At 50.6% G+C, this 13642-nt stretch overlaps 1 pseudogene across 1 annotated transcript; it reads right to left on the reverse strand.

The window, feature by feature from the left end:
* Nucleotides 1–520: 520 nt before the first annotated feature.
* Nucleotides 521–7586, reverse strand: LOC308158797 (annotated as a pseudogene). The gene is made up of 9 exons (XR_013938031.1): nucleotides 7317–7586; nucleotides 6014–6421; nucleotides 5181–5312; nucleotides 4074–4190; nucleotides 3555–3786; nucleotides 2793–3110; nucleotides 1373–2051; nucleotides 877–998; nucleotides 521–680 (listed from the first exon to the last, which is right to left on the reverse strand). The product of XR_013938031.1 is annotated as an uncharacterized misc_RNA (transcript).
* Nucleotides 7587–13642: the final 6056 nt, after the last annotated feature.

The following is a 13642-nucleotide window of genomic DNA, read 5'->3' on the forward strand; positions in this document are numbered from 1 at the left end:
ACCATGGTTACGTCACACCAGTAGTGTTGCTCTGGACAGCGGCACCCAGGTGACGCGACCGACCGACCGTGTTGATTTATCGATCCTGAAATGTTCCCGAGCTGCGAGGATAACTTACTTCAGAATTAAAGAGATTATGATGACTAATGCCGGCAGAGATTTAATGCCAGCGTTCGCGTACATACATACAGACAGCCTGCATCCATCCATCCATCACATCCATCCATCCATCCATCCATCCATCCATTCATTCATCCACCAAAGATCCCCAAAAATAAGATTAAGACAAACAAATGTACTTGTAAAATAACATCTCAATGAAATAATTTTATACACAAGAGCCACCCGCCCCCCCCTCACATCCTCATCATCCAGCCGGTATATAAATAGAAAATGTAAACAAATTGACAGTAAAACTGACACGTCTATCGCCAGTTTGAATCTGCAATGTCCGCTCTCCCTCTCCCGCTCCCTCCCTCTCTCTCTCCCTCTCTCTCCCTCCCTCTCTCTCCTCGGACCCTGTGTGTCCGCCATTAAAGGATTCCTGTCAGCAGGCACTGGTTTGGGGGTTCGACAGGCCGAGTTTGGGGGTCCCCTCCCTGCAGCCTGGAGGTCAGGGGTCAGTCAGAGTCAGACAGGACGATGACCTCGTCGGGGTCACACTGGGTCGCCACGTTGACCTGGGGAACCACAAGGGTCAAGGTAAGTAAGTAAGTAAAGCTTTATTTGTACAGCACCTTTCATACAGGAAATGCAGCTCGCAGTGCTTTTACAACAGGGATTGAAAACATAAAATTAATATAAAAACATATACGAGTATAAAATTAAACCAAGGCCAAGACAATATCATAGATTGATTGATTGATTGATTCCCACCTTGTTCTTCTTGGGGGGCGGGGGTGTACTGGGAGCTGGTGACCAGCTCCTGAGGGGGGGTGTCCGCCCTGGTGGAGTCGGCCTGGAGGGGGCTACTGGTCACCATCATGATGTCACTGTCACTGGGGGGGAGGGGGAGGGAGATTGAGAGAGGGAGGGAGGGTGTGTCAGGGGAGGCTGGTGGAAGTAGACATCAGGTAGACAGCACTGCGTCTCCTGAGACATGTGCTTTTCCCCTATACTATGACTTCTACTGCCCCCCTTGTACCGTGTCTCTCTCTCTCTCTCTCTTTAAAAAAATATATTTTAGAGTGGGAGAGAGAGAGAGAGAGAGTGAGAGAGAGTGAGAGTGAGAGAGAGTGAGAGTGAGAGAGTGAGAGAGAGAGTGAGAGAGAGTGAGAGAGAGAGTGAGAGAGAGTGAGAGTGAGAGAGAGAGAGAGATGTCAGCTGATCTTGCGTTTTAGCTTGTGCTCCTGGATGTAAAGCTTCTCCTTACCTCCCGTTGTTGTGCTTCAGCGCTCCGTTCTGAGACTTCCTGTGTCCTGCCCCCTCCTCCTCCCCGCGCTTCCTCTTCCTGAGCCGGGAGGTCCCTCTGCGGGCGGGGCTGAGCCGGAAAGGGCTGCAATTGGCCGACCTCGTCTCGCAGATGAGCGTGCAAGAGTCGTCGTTGGTCGAGACCAGCACCGGCGACCGCGGCTGAGGAGAGGCCTGATTGGCCAGGAGAGGGGAGGGGGCGGAGTCTCTGGTGTCGGTCGCCGTGGTGCTCACGGACACGGCCGCCGACACGTGATTGGAGGAGACGACCTCGTCCTCCTTGGCGAGGAGGCTAGTGTCTAACAACGTTTCCTTTTTAACCACCACGGTCCTGGTGGCGGCGGGCTCCGATTGGCTGGGGCTGTCTGTGGGGGCGGGGTCAGGGTCAGGGGCGGGGGTCAGGGGTGAGAGGTCAGGGGCGGGGGAGTTCTCCAGGGGACTCACCCCCCCGCTTTCTTCCTGGGCGCCGGCGGTGGCGCTGTCTTCCTCTCCTCCTCCGACGCTCCCTTGGCTCAGAGACTCGCTCCCTCCATCCTCCTCCTCCTCCTCCTCCATCTCTTCACTCTGCTTTGGAGGTTCTGCCTCGTTGTTGTCCTCTTCCTCTTTATTGTCCTCTTCCTCCTCCTCGTCTTCCTCCTCCTCTGAAAAAGGAACGGTTCAGTTAACTGTTGCCTTCGTCTTTCTACCTCTTCCCTCCCTCCCTCCCTCCCTCACCTCCCTCTCAAGGACGTGCACCAGAATGTAATACCACATACAACGTATTTCTAAAAGGAGTTATTTGAGGAAACGATATACAGTCAACACAGAGCACATTCATTACAATTCATCATTATCTTGAGTTGTCAGTCTCCAAGCAGTGGAATGACAATCAGGGTTCCCACAGGTCCTTGAAGTCCTTGATGCCATTCACTTTGTGAATTTGAGTATAAGAAATCAAGGTCTTAAAAGTTTTGGAAAATAGACATGGGTCATTGAAAGTGCTTGAATTTCTCTCTCTCTCTCTCTCTCTCTCTCTCTCTCTCTCTCTCTCTCTCTCTCTCTCTCTCTCTCTCTCTCTCTCTCTCTCTCTCTCTCTCTCTCTCTCTCTCTCTCTCTCTCTCTCTCTCTCTCTCTCTCTCTCTCTCTCTCTCTCTCTCTCTCTCTCTCTCTCTCTCTCTCTCTCTCTCTCTCTCTCTCTCTCTCTCTCTCTCTCTCTCTCTCTCTCTCTCTCTCTCTCTCTCAGCTCATCCACTAGTTCTGTCTCAAACTATGCCTTGCTGGATCTCCCTCCCTCCTTCCTTCCTTCCTTCCCTCCCTCCACCCCTCCCTCCCTCTCTCCTTCCTTCCTTCTCTCCACCCCTCCCTCCCTCTTTCCCTCCCTCCCTCCCTCCCTTCCTCCTCACCTGGCCCTGCCTGAGTCTCGCTGGCCTGGATCTCCTCTTCGATGTCGGGGTCGGACGACTCGTCGTCTTCATCCTCCTCTTCTTCCTCCGGTTCCTCCACCACCGCCGCCTTCTCTCCCTTCTCCTCCTCTTCCTCCTCCTTCTCTCCCGCCTCTGCCTTCTGCTTCTTCTCCAGGCGCTTCCTCCTCTCCTCGTCCTCTGTGTCGTCCTGGCGCAGGGCGTACTTGGAGATGACCTGGTCCAGGCTGGTCAGCGCCAACTCACGGTTGGACCGCAGCTTCCGGGCCAGGACCGGATCCATCAGCGCCGGGTCAGTGGCTGAGGGAGGGGGAGGGGACGGGAGGGGAGGGGAGGGAAGGGTTGTGTGTGTGTGTGAGAGATCATATTTGGATTCATCAGAAATGAGCGAGGCGATGTCTGTCTGTCTCTCTCACCCTCTGTCTGTCTGTCTCTCTCACCCTCTGTCTGTCTGTCTCTCTCTCACCCTCAGTCTGTCTGTCTGTCTGTCTCTCTCTCACCCTCTGTCTGTCTGTCTGTCTCTCTCTCTCTCTCTTTCTCTCACCCTCTGTCTGTCTGTCTGTCTGTCTCTCTCTCTCTGTCTCTCCACCACCCTCTGTCTCTCTCTCTCCACCACCCTCTCTCTCTCACCCACCACCACCACCCTCTGTCTCTCTGTCTCTCTCTCATCTCACCCACCACCACCACCCTCTCTGTCTCTCCCTCTCTCCCCTCCCCCTCCCCCCACCCACCCCCACTACCCACTAGGCTTGTAGGGGTCGGTGACGTGCGATCCGAAGTTGTAGATCATGTCCAGGTGACGTCTCTCCTGCAGGCGGTTGCCCGTCTCCCTGAAGGCGTCCTGGGCGATCTGGACCACCTGCTTCTTGCTCAGGGAGAGGGCGTGGCGCTCGTTGGCCCGCCGCACCTGGTCCAGGATGTCTGAGTAGTCTGGAGGGTTCAGCTGGGCGCCGGGGCTGTTGATGTAACGCTCCACCTGAGGGGGGAGGGAGGTTAGGGGAGAGGGGGAAGGAGGGGGGGGAGAGGGAGGGAGGGAGAGGGGGGAGAGGGGGAGGAAGAGGGGGAGGGGGGAAGGAGGGAGGAGAGGGGGAAGGAGGGAGGGGGGGAGAGAGGGAGGGAGAGGGGAAGAGAGGGAAGGAGGTAACGTAATTTGGTTGACAGGCACAATATAGGTTACTGGTTTATCTCTGGGTAGAGGGAGGGAGGGAGGGAGGGGGGGGAGAGGTGGTTACCGTGGTTACCAGAGGATGGAGCGGGGGTTACCTTGCGGTTGATCTCGGGGTAGCGTGTGCCGCTGTAGGGGATCCTCTGCTCTATCACCCGGCCTGTCAGCGTGCTGCAGCCCTTCAGCTCACACAGCTTATCATAGATCTTTATCATCTGGAGGGGGGAGAGGGGGGAGAGGGGGGAGATGGTGTAAGTGAGTGAGTCAGTAACTTGGTTATATTATATAAAATATGATGAATGAGAGTTAACAGAGTGAGGGCAGGCAGATGGAGCAGAGAGAGAGAGAGGCAGAGAGAGAGAGACAAAGGGTGAGACACAGAGAGAGAGAGAGAGATAAAGGGTGAGAGAGAGACACAAAGGGTGAGACAGAGAGAGAGAGAGAGACAAAGGGTGAGACAGAGAAAGAGAGAGAGACAAAGGGTGAGACAGAGAGAGAGAGAGACAAAGGGTGAGAGAGAGAGACAAAGGGTGAAGGTAGAGAGAGAGGAGGCCCCTCCCCAGAGAGAGGTCAGCTGACCTTGCGTTGGAGGAGGGAGAGAAAGAAAGAGGAAGGAGATGGTGAGTGAGTAACTTGGTTATATTATATAAAAGAATGGGAGTTAACAGAGTGAGAGCACAGAGAGAGAGAGAGAGAGAGAGAGAGAGAGAGAGAGAAAAAGAGACAGAGAGAGAGAGAGAGAGAGACAGACAGGTCAGCTGACCTTGCGTTTCAGCTTGTGAGAGAGAGACAGAGAGAGAGAGGGAGGTCAGCTGACCTTGCGTTCCAGCTTGTGAGAGAGAGAGAGACAGACAGACAAACAGGTCAGCTGACCTTGCGTTTCAGCTTGTGAGAGAGAGAGAGACAGACAGACAGACAGGTCAGCTGACCTTGCGTTTCAGCTTGTGAGAGAGAGAGAGAGACAGACAGACAGGTCAGCTGACCTTGCGTTTCAGCTTGTGAGAGAGAGAGAGACAGACAGACAGGTCAGCTGACCTTGCGTTTCAGCTTGTGAGAGAGAGAGACAGACAGACAGACAGACAGACAGGTCAGCTGACCTTGCGTTTCAGCTTGTGAGAGAGAGACAGACAGACAGACAGACAGGTCAGCTGACCTTGCGTTTCAGCTTGTGAGAGAGAGAGAGACAGACAGACAGGTCAGCTGACCTTGCGTTTCAGCTTGTGCTCCTGGATGTATCCTGAGTCGTCCTCCACCAGGTCGTCCACGCTCAGCTCCATCTCCTGTAGACGCCGGATCTCTGAGTTGTACACCGTCAACAGGTTCTCCAGGTACGCAATCTGACCAGGGGAGAGGGGGAAGGAGGGAGGGGAGGGGGAAGGAGGGAGGGAGAGGGGGAAGGAGGGAGGGAGGGGAGGGAGGGAGAGGGGAAGGAGGGAGGGAGGGGAGGGAGGGAGAGGGGGAAGGAGGGAGGGAGGGAGGGAGGGAGAGGGCATATTGCTTAGACAGGGTATCCGCGGTGTCTTGAAAAGTATTAAAGGTTGATAAATCAATTTTGGGAAAATCAAGACCCTTAATAAGTATTAAAAAATCTTAGCGCGATTTTATGAGGTCTTGAATTTTGTAGGTGTTTTTCTGAATTAGACTCTGTCCAAAGAGTTTGAGTCCTAAAAACTTTTAGTAAAAGTTATTCTTGTTGTATGATAGTGGTCTCGTCTATAGTTTGCGTCACTGACGTAAACCGTTACATCTCGAAGTGGCGGTGAGGTCTGGAAAAATATTGACAAGGTCTTTAAAAAGTCTTAGAAAGGTATTGAAATTAACCTCAAGATTCCTGTATCCTATCCTTCAGATGTGAGACGTGGTTGGGGCTAGAGGGGGTTGTGATTGGCTAGGAATGGGTTTTTCTCCATCATTCGCACCGCAAACGTAACAATTACTCACAATCCCGTAACACAAACACCTTAAGAAAACAGACGGACAGCTACAGAACACACAGACACACGTCCCCCCCCAGCCCCCCTACCCCCGCCCTGTTCACCTGTTTCCTGGACGCCCTCTTCTTCTTCATCTCCCCTTCTCCCTCTTCCTGTTTCCCCGAGGTAGACGGCTGCATGTCCTCCTCCTCCTCCTGCTGCTTCACTATCCTCCCCTCCCCTCCCTCCCTCTTCCTCTCCTCCTCCCTCTCCCTCTTCTCCTGGTCGGTCAGCTCCACCTTCACGGCGGCCTGCCTCCGCCTGGCCGAGTGCTGCTTGAGGACGGTGCAGAGCTCATTGATGTACACGAAGGTCTTGGCGCGGCTGGCCTGGGCGCGCGTCAGGCAGCGGCCCAGAGTGTTCCGGAACTCCACCGAGTCCAGGAAGTCCGGCGAGGCCTTGCCGTGTTTGGTGTGGAGGAAGGTAAGGACCTCGGGACAGTCCTGGGTGTGGGCCTGGCAGTGCTCTACGAACTGGGAGGGGGAGGGAGAGGGGGGGGGGGGGGGGGAGAGAGAGGGTGGGGAAGGATAGAGGGGAAGGAGAGAAAGAGAGTGGGGGGGAGAGAAGGAGAGTGGGTGGGGAATGAGAGGGGGAGAGAGGGAGGGAGGGAGAATGGGGAGGATAGGGGGAAGGAGAGAGGCATGTGGGGAACCGAAAAAGAAAATGGCATTGAGTTCAAAGTGAAGGAGAATGTTAAACTGCCAAGGACACACAGAGAGGCTGAGGCTGGCAGCAGCAGCAGCTGTGTTGACACCTACATTACAACTGTGTATCACACGCTGCAATCTAAAGACAACAACTGCAGATTACAGGGACAGACAGATTACAGGGACAGACAGCCTCCCTGGAGTCACTTTTTGGGCCTTTCGTAGGGCGAGTTATCATTTCCAAATCATAAATCATGATCATTTCCAATCCATCCCCTCCCTAGCCCAAACCAGCCCTCCCCTCCCTCACACCAGCCCTCCACACACCACCACTCCCTCTCCAGCTCTCCCCACCACTCCACTCCACTCCCCACCCCTCCAAACCCCAGCCCACACCAGCCCTCCACAGACCTCCACTCCCCTCCCTAGCCCACCCCAGCCTGTCTCACCTATCCTTCCCTCCCCTCCCCTCCCCAGCTCCCCACCCCTCCCCAGCTCCCCTCCACTCCCCTCCCCTCCTCAGCCCTCTACTCCCCTCACCTCACCTCCCCTCCCCTCCCCTCCCCAGCTCCCCTCCCCAGCTCCCCACCCCTCCCCAGCTCCCCTCCCCTTCCCCTCCCCTCCCCTCCTCAGCCCTCTACTCCCCTCACCTCACCTCCCCACCCCTCCCCTCACCTCCCCTCCCCTCCCCTCCCCAGCTCCCCACCCCTCGCCTCCCCACCTCAGTATACAGCCTCTGGTTCTCAGCCTGCAGGATGTGGGTCTCCTTCTTGGCCGTGGCGAAGGGTGACTGGGTGATGTGTGTCGGGGGGGGCGGCTGGTGGCTCTTTGGAGGGGTGATGTGAGTAGGGGCGAGGGGGAGGGGCTGGTGGTTGGCGTAGGATTTGGGCTGGTAGGAGAAGGAGGAGGAGAAGGAGGTGGAGGACGACGAAGGCTGGGCCGTTTCTCCCTCCTCATCGTCGTCGTCGTCGAGGATCACAATGCTGTCCATCATTCCTGCCATCAGAAAAGGGCTGATTCTCTGTGAGAGAGGAGGAGGAGGAGAAAACATCATTATGTACGTTTTTTGGGCAAAGTCTTTCTTCAAAATGGTAAATGGACTGACTTACTGTATATAGCGCCTTCATCATCCAAAGCGCTTTACAACGGCCTCTCATTCACCCATTCACACACACACACACCAATGGCGGCCAAGCTGCCATGCAAGGCGCCGGCCGGCCCGCTCACTGGGAGCAATTTTGGGGGTTCAGTGTCTTGCCCAAGGACATTTCGACATGTGGCCATCTCGGTCAAAAAATGCGCCCCGAGCATGCGCAGATTATAGGCTTACCTAGGCTGCAGCCTAGGGCCACTACCACTAGGGGTAGTAAAAATTAAAAAATGCGTGAATATCCCTGAATATCCGGTTGTTAAGTCTGATGTCAAACGTGACGTTTTGCAATTTCCGGGTCTAAACCAGAAATTCTCCGCACCAGAATACCAGTGTACTACAGCGGTAGAATGACAGTTTAATCGTTTTTTAGACTCGGATCTATTCATACAACAAGGGACACAGCACTTTCCCGTTTTCTCCATATTGTCAGGGTATTTGAGCCTCGGAAAAGCGCTATATAAATATAATGAATTATTATTATTATTGCGGCATTTCGAAGACAGCGCCTCAGCCAACGTTGTACCCGGAAACACGTCGCGACAGACAACAGGAGAGGAGAGCAACAGAGAGACAGACAACAGGAGAGGAGAGCAACAGAGAGACAGACAACAGGAGAGGAGAGCAACAGTGAGACAGACAACAGGAGAGGAGAGCAACAGAGAGACAGGAGAGGAGAGCAACAGAGAGACAGACAACAGGAGAGAGAGCAACAGAGAGACAGACAACAAGGAGAGGAGAGCAACAGAGAGACAGACAACAGGAGAGGAGAGCAACAGAGAGACAGACAACAGGAGAGGAGAGCAACAGAGAGACAGACAAGTTGAGACAAAAGGAGAGGAGAGCAACAGAGAGACAGACAACAGGAGAGGAGAGCAACAGAGAGACAGACAACAGGAGAGGAGAGCAACAGAGAGACAGACAACAGGAGAGGAGAGCAACAGAGAAGACAGACAACAGGAGAGGAGAGCAACAGAGAGACAGACAACAGGAGAGGACAGCAATAGAGACAGAACACTGAGGTGATGTGAGCAACGAGATAGTTCAGGATGATAACAAACAGTTCAGTATGACAGAGACAACTAATAGAAAGACAACTGTATGATTATAGAGTTTACATGTTCAAGGAAATATTGTATGATAATAGAAAGGTACACTTTAATTTAATTAAAGAAGTAACAAAGAACACATTTATTATCACAATTGCATTGTGTTCCATGTCTTTCTCCATTTGAATAAATAATGCCTAGTTGAATGGCTAAACAAGACAACTGTCTGGACAGTACTATATATATTCTCATGCTAAAATCGACTGTAAATCCAGATTTTAAAGTTGATATTCTTCCCCGTGGAGCATGCCCCCATAACCTGTGCCTCACCCAACATGTTTAGCACCAGCCGCCACTGCGACCACTACTACTATGCATGGTCAGTACTTAGCCATGTAACAGTCCCGCGTAAAAGGAAGTCAATTGTCAGACGCAACAAAAGCTTTGCAGCCTGTCTGTCTGTCCAGGCTAACAGCTGACTCGCTGCTTCTGTCACTGAAGCTTCAGTGAGCTGTTCAACACCAGACATCATCTCTGCCTGGTTCTGTTCTGGTTGTTGAGTGACTCTCTCTGGCGTCAGTCTCACTGATACAGCGGCTAAGCTAACTGGCTAACTCCACCTAAACACCATTGTTAGCCTACAGTTAGCAGCTAGCTCGCAAGTTAGCCGCCTAACGGGGAGACAGATGTTATTACCGTTAAAGTGTCATATATAATATATATTACTATAGTGTAATATTTATGTGTTAATGAGTTAGTGATGTTACCAGACAAGGTTAGCGGGGTGTTAGTAAACCAAAACAAGGCCAGTTGGTGACTGAAAGATTTGTCAACTTACGCGCTAGGAGACCCGTCGACCCGACCCACTTTGACTGCCTCGGGCAACATCCGAGCTTTCCATTGGCTGCTGTCTCCGCGTCGCTCAGTAACGCCGTCGCTCATTGGCCGTTGGACTTTCTTGACCACTCTGAGAGATCTTTCCCACTGGCTGTTATTCGTCACCCTGTTTGGTGTTAAGGTGGCCTCAGAGAGATGTTTATTTAGTTATTCTCACGTATGTTTAAATTCATCTTTGAGGAAGTGTCTGCTTTATGACGTGATGGGGGAGGTTGATACGGAGGTTACGTTTTTGCAATAGTCACGTGACAATGACGTCCGAAATCCGAAGCCTGGGTTTGGTCCCGAGGGGTGTGAACACGTGTCTTGGCTCCTGGACCGATGGTTCAGATGTCTGTTTCAGCACTGGCGGACTCAGGGGGGGGGGCAGGGGGGGCGACCGCCCCTCCTGGTGCCCCCACGGTTGAAAAACGTCTCTCTTAAGTGCCCGTTTGAGTGGCAAAAATGCCCTTTTGAGTGGAGAAAATTAGAGGACGTGCCCTATTGGTGCCCCTCCAATGGTCTAAACTTGACCATGTGCACTGATGGGGTCCCATGTTGTGCAGTAGGTGCCCTTTTTTTTCTTTTCGCCCCTGCCCTTCAAACAGCCTGAGTCCACCACTGTGTTTCAGTGCTGTTGGGGGCCAAACTTATATAATATCTATGAGAGCCGACCTTCGCTGAACGAATAGCTGGCACCATTCTGTGTTAGAAGTCTTCTTTGAGTGGCCTGGGGAGGTCCAGTGGTCCGGCACCGCGGTCTACATTGCACACATGCCTGTGTCGGCATGGGTTCTAATCCGGCCCATGCCCTGCTGACGTGCCCTTCTCTCTCTCCCTTCTTCTCCTTACTTTCCTGTCTGTCTTCACTGTATCTGTCCAATAAAATAAAAAAATATGAGTGGGACTGCCCCATTTAGAAGGAAAAAAAAACGTTACAAATTTAAATAAGTATTTTTGGACAGCCCTAAAGGTGGAAGGTCGGGCGCCAGTGTCATGACACCTCGTGTCGTGAGTTTAGAATGATAAGGTTCTATCTCCGTTTAGGGCAGTTCAGAGATATTGAGCGTCAAAGTTTTTACATTCATTATGTTTTGTGAGATGGAACCTCAAAAACTCAAAAAAAAATTCAAAATTTAAAAAATCACACCACACAGGCATTAATAAACACCTAATGGATCAGATTATGTACAAAACTTTTGACCAAAAATTGCGATAGAACCTTATAATTCTAACGTCACGACCGCCGGGTATCGAACCCCCAGTAGCCTGAATGGTCCAGTGACTCCAGTCGTCATCAATTACTTATCGTAAATTAGCAATAATCTATTTTAATGTCATTACAGCATTAATATTAAAGCAATGCGTGCAGAAAGACAAGGGCCAAACTTAAAGTACAGCCAATTAATTTATTGATTTATTACTGTTACAACCAATGATAGACTCAATTATGATCCAAATATTAACATAACGTCATCAACTCACAGTAGCGCCACAAAAGGCATGAAAAACTATTTAAACAATCTATGAAGCATCCGGAAAACAACACAGAATGAGAAAAACATATGTACAGTACAGAGACTTAAACTGAATAAGTTTTACCACTTACTACAATTACATTTACCACTTAAACCCGTCTTTTTAATATTGCCTTTAAATGACTAAATAATTAAATTGTGATTATGTAATGATTGGAGCACTTTGAGCTGCAACATTTATACAAATAAAAGTTATTATTATTATTACAACACAAACTACATTGTAATCACCAACAGGTGCAGTGCAGTGCAGCTGCTGCAACTTCTTTCAATATTGTATTGTATCAGTCCATCCAAAAAATTTTTTAGTAGTTATTTTTAACAATGACAGTTGGGACTGGCTGTAAAGACTACATTCTCCAGAGGACATTCTGGTTCATTCACACATCTTCATGTCAGCTGCCGTCAAAAACTCAATCTCTCGTTAAGGTGCATTTTCTTCTGTGATGTCACGTGTCGTACCACAGACCGTATCATTTTACTGCCAGTTTCATTGCCAGGCCACGGTTCCATGGTACATCTGGTCGCGTCTTTTCAGTTCTTTTTCTGTAAATGAGAAAGCATAAGGACAAGCCTCGTGTGAAGTAACAACCACCACACAGCCAGGAAACACACTTAACTCACTAATTCGGTTGTTAAGTCTTACCTCAAACGTGACGTTTAGCAATTTCCGGGTCCAAACCAGAAATCCCCTGCACCAGAGTACCAGTGTATTACAGCGGTAGAATGACAGTTCAATCGTTTTTTTAGACTGGGATCTATTCATACAACAAGGGACGCAGCACTTTCAAGTTTTTCCCATATTTGTCAGGGTCTTTGAGCCTCGGAAAAGCGCTATATAAATATAATGAATTATTATTATAACTGAGGCATTTCGAAGAGAGCGCCTCAGCCAACTTTGGACCCGGAAACACGTCACGACTTAACAACCTAATAGGAACTTAACGATACACTCAACTCATGATTCGATACAATTCACAATACTGTGTTCGCGACACGGTTCACGATACGATTTTCTCACTTTTTTTTTTCTTTTCTTTTTTTACAAAATGAGATTGCAGACAAATGAAACTATCTCTGAGAATCTCTTCTTATTTCTGAGGTATGTTAATGCATAGAGCGCTCTCTGAGCGTAGATAGAGCGCCCTCTGAGCGTAGATATAGCGCCCTCTGAGCGTAGATATAGCGCCCTCTGAGCGTAGATGGAGCGCCCTCTGCTGTTTAAAAAAAGTATCGCGATTCATTTTTCATCTCACCGTTTGAATGGTCACATATTTGTGACTAACTGCCAAATAATTCCGGAACACTCAGCACCTTCCAAGTGGTGTTTACCTAGCAACAACACTCTGATTGGCTAGAACATATGAAGCATCATCATTTATGCATTTTTGGTGAAATAAAGTCACCCTTGGCACTCTCGAAAGTTGACAGTTTGGCACTGAATGAGTTAAATTACATTTACGAAAAGACAATTACCTTCTGTTCAGTGTCGTCAGCGTGATCAGAGCCTACGCAAAGCCAAGAAAAGGTCAAACGTTATTAGAGACACAAAAACAAATGCATACTTTGAATAGTGACAGACAGATCCTTTATTACTACAAAACAATTGACACACACTTTGATATTTAAATATTTTTCTATTTTACTGTTTTACTGACCCTGGCTCCTTGTGAAAGAGACATCGGCCTGGTTGGATAAATGTTAAATAAACAAAAGGATAGTTTACCAGAGCTGAACGTCCAAGAGAAGACCTTGATCAGTCCATACAGCCCCAGCGCCACGGCAACCATCGCCATGGAGTCCTCAATGGAAGGTGCACTGACTCCTGATAGGGAGAGAGATTCAGAAATCCACTTTAAATCCCACCTCAAAACCTACCTGTTCTCCATGCACACAACCTCCCCTACCCCTAACCATCTCTCCCTGACCTGCATACAACCTCCCCTACCCCTAACCTCTCCCCTGCCCCCCCCCCCCCTGGACATGCATACCTCCCTACCTCTAACCCATCTCCCCTACCCTCCCCCCTGGACATTGCTGTGTTAATTGTTCCCTGTGCCTGTTTGTTAACTCTGTGTTCGATGTGTTCATGTTATCTGTTGCTTGTTGTTTCTGTGTTTTCTGTTTTTTTCCCATATTGTCAGCGTCTTTAAGCCCCGGAAAAGCGCCATATAAATACAATGAATTATTATTATTATGATTATTAACGGAGGGACTGTCCACAACGTCTCACCGATGACACTGAGGGTGACGCTGGCCCGCCTGGTGCCCCCGGGTGCACGGCCACGCAGGTGACCTCCCCGCCCCGCCCCAGTCCAGCCGGCCGGGTCCAGCGCCAGGCGAGTGTCCTGGCTGTAGGTGCCGTCGTAGGCCTGCCTGTGTCCTCAGCCCCCCTCCCCCAGGCTCCTGGTGGGTGCCGTCGCCCGCCTGAACT

The sequence above is a fragment of the Nansenia antarctica genome (genome assembly GCF_963989245.1).
Source record: "Nansenia antarctica genome assembly, chromosome: 5".
Taxonomy (NCBI): domain Eukaryota; kingdom Metazoa; phylum Chordata; class Actinopteri; order Argentiniformes; family Microstomatidae; genus Nansenia; species Nansenia antarctica.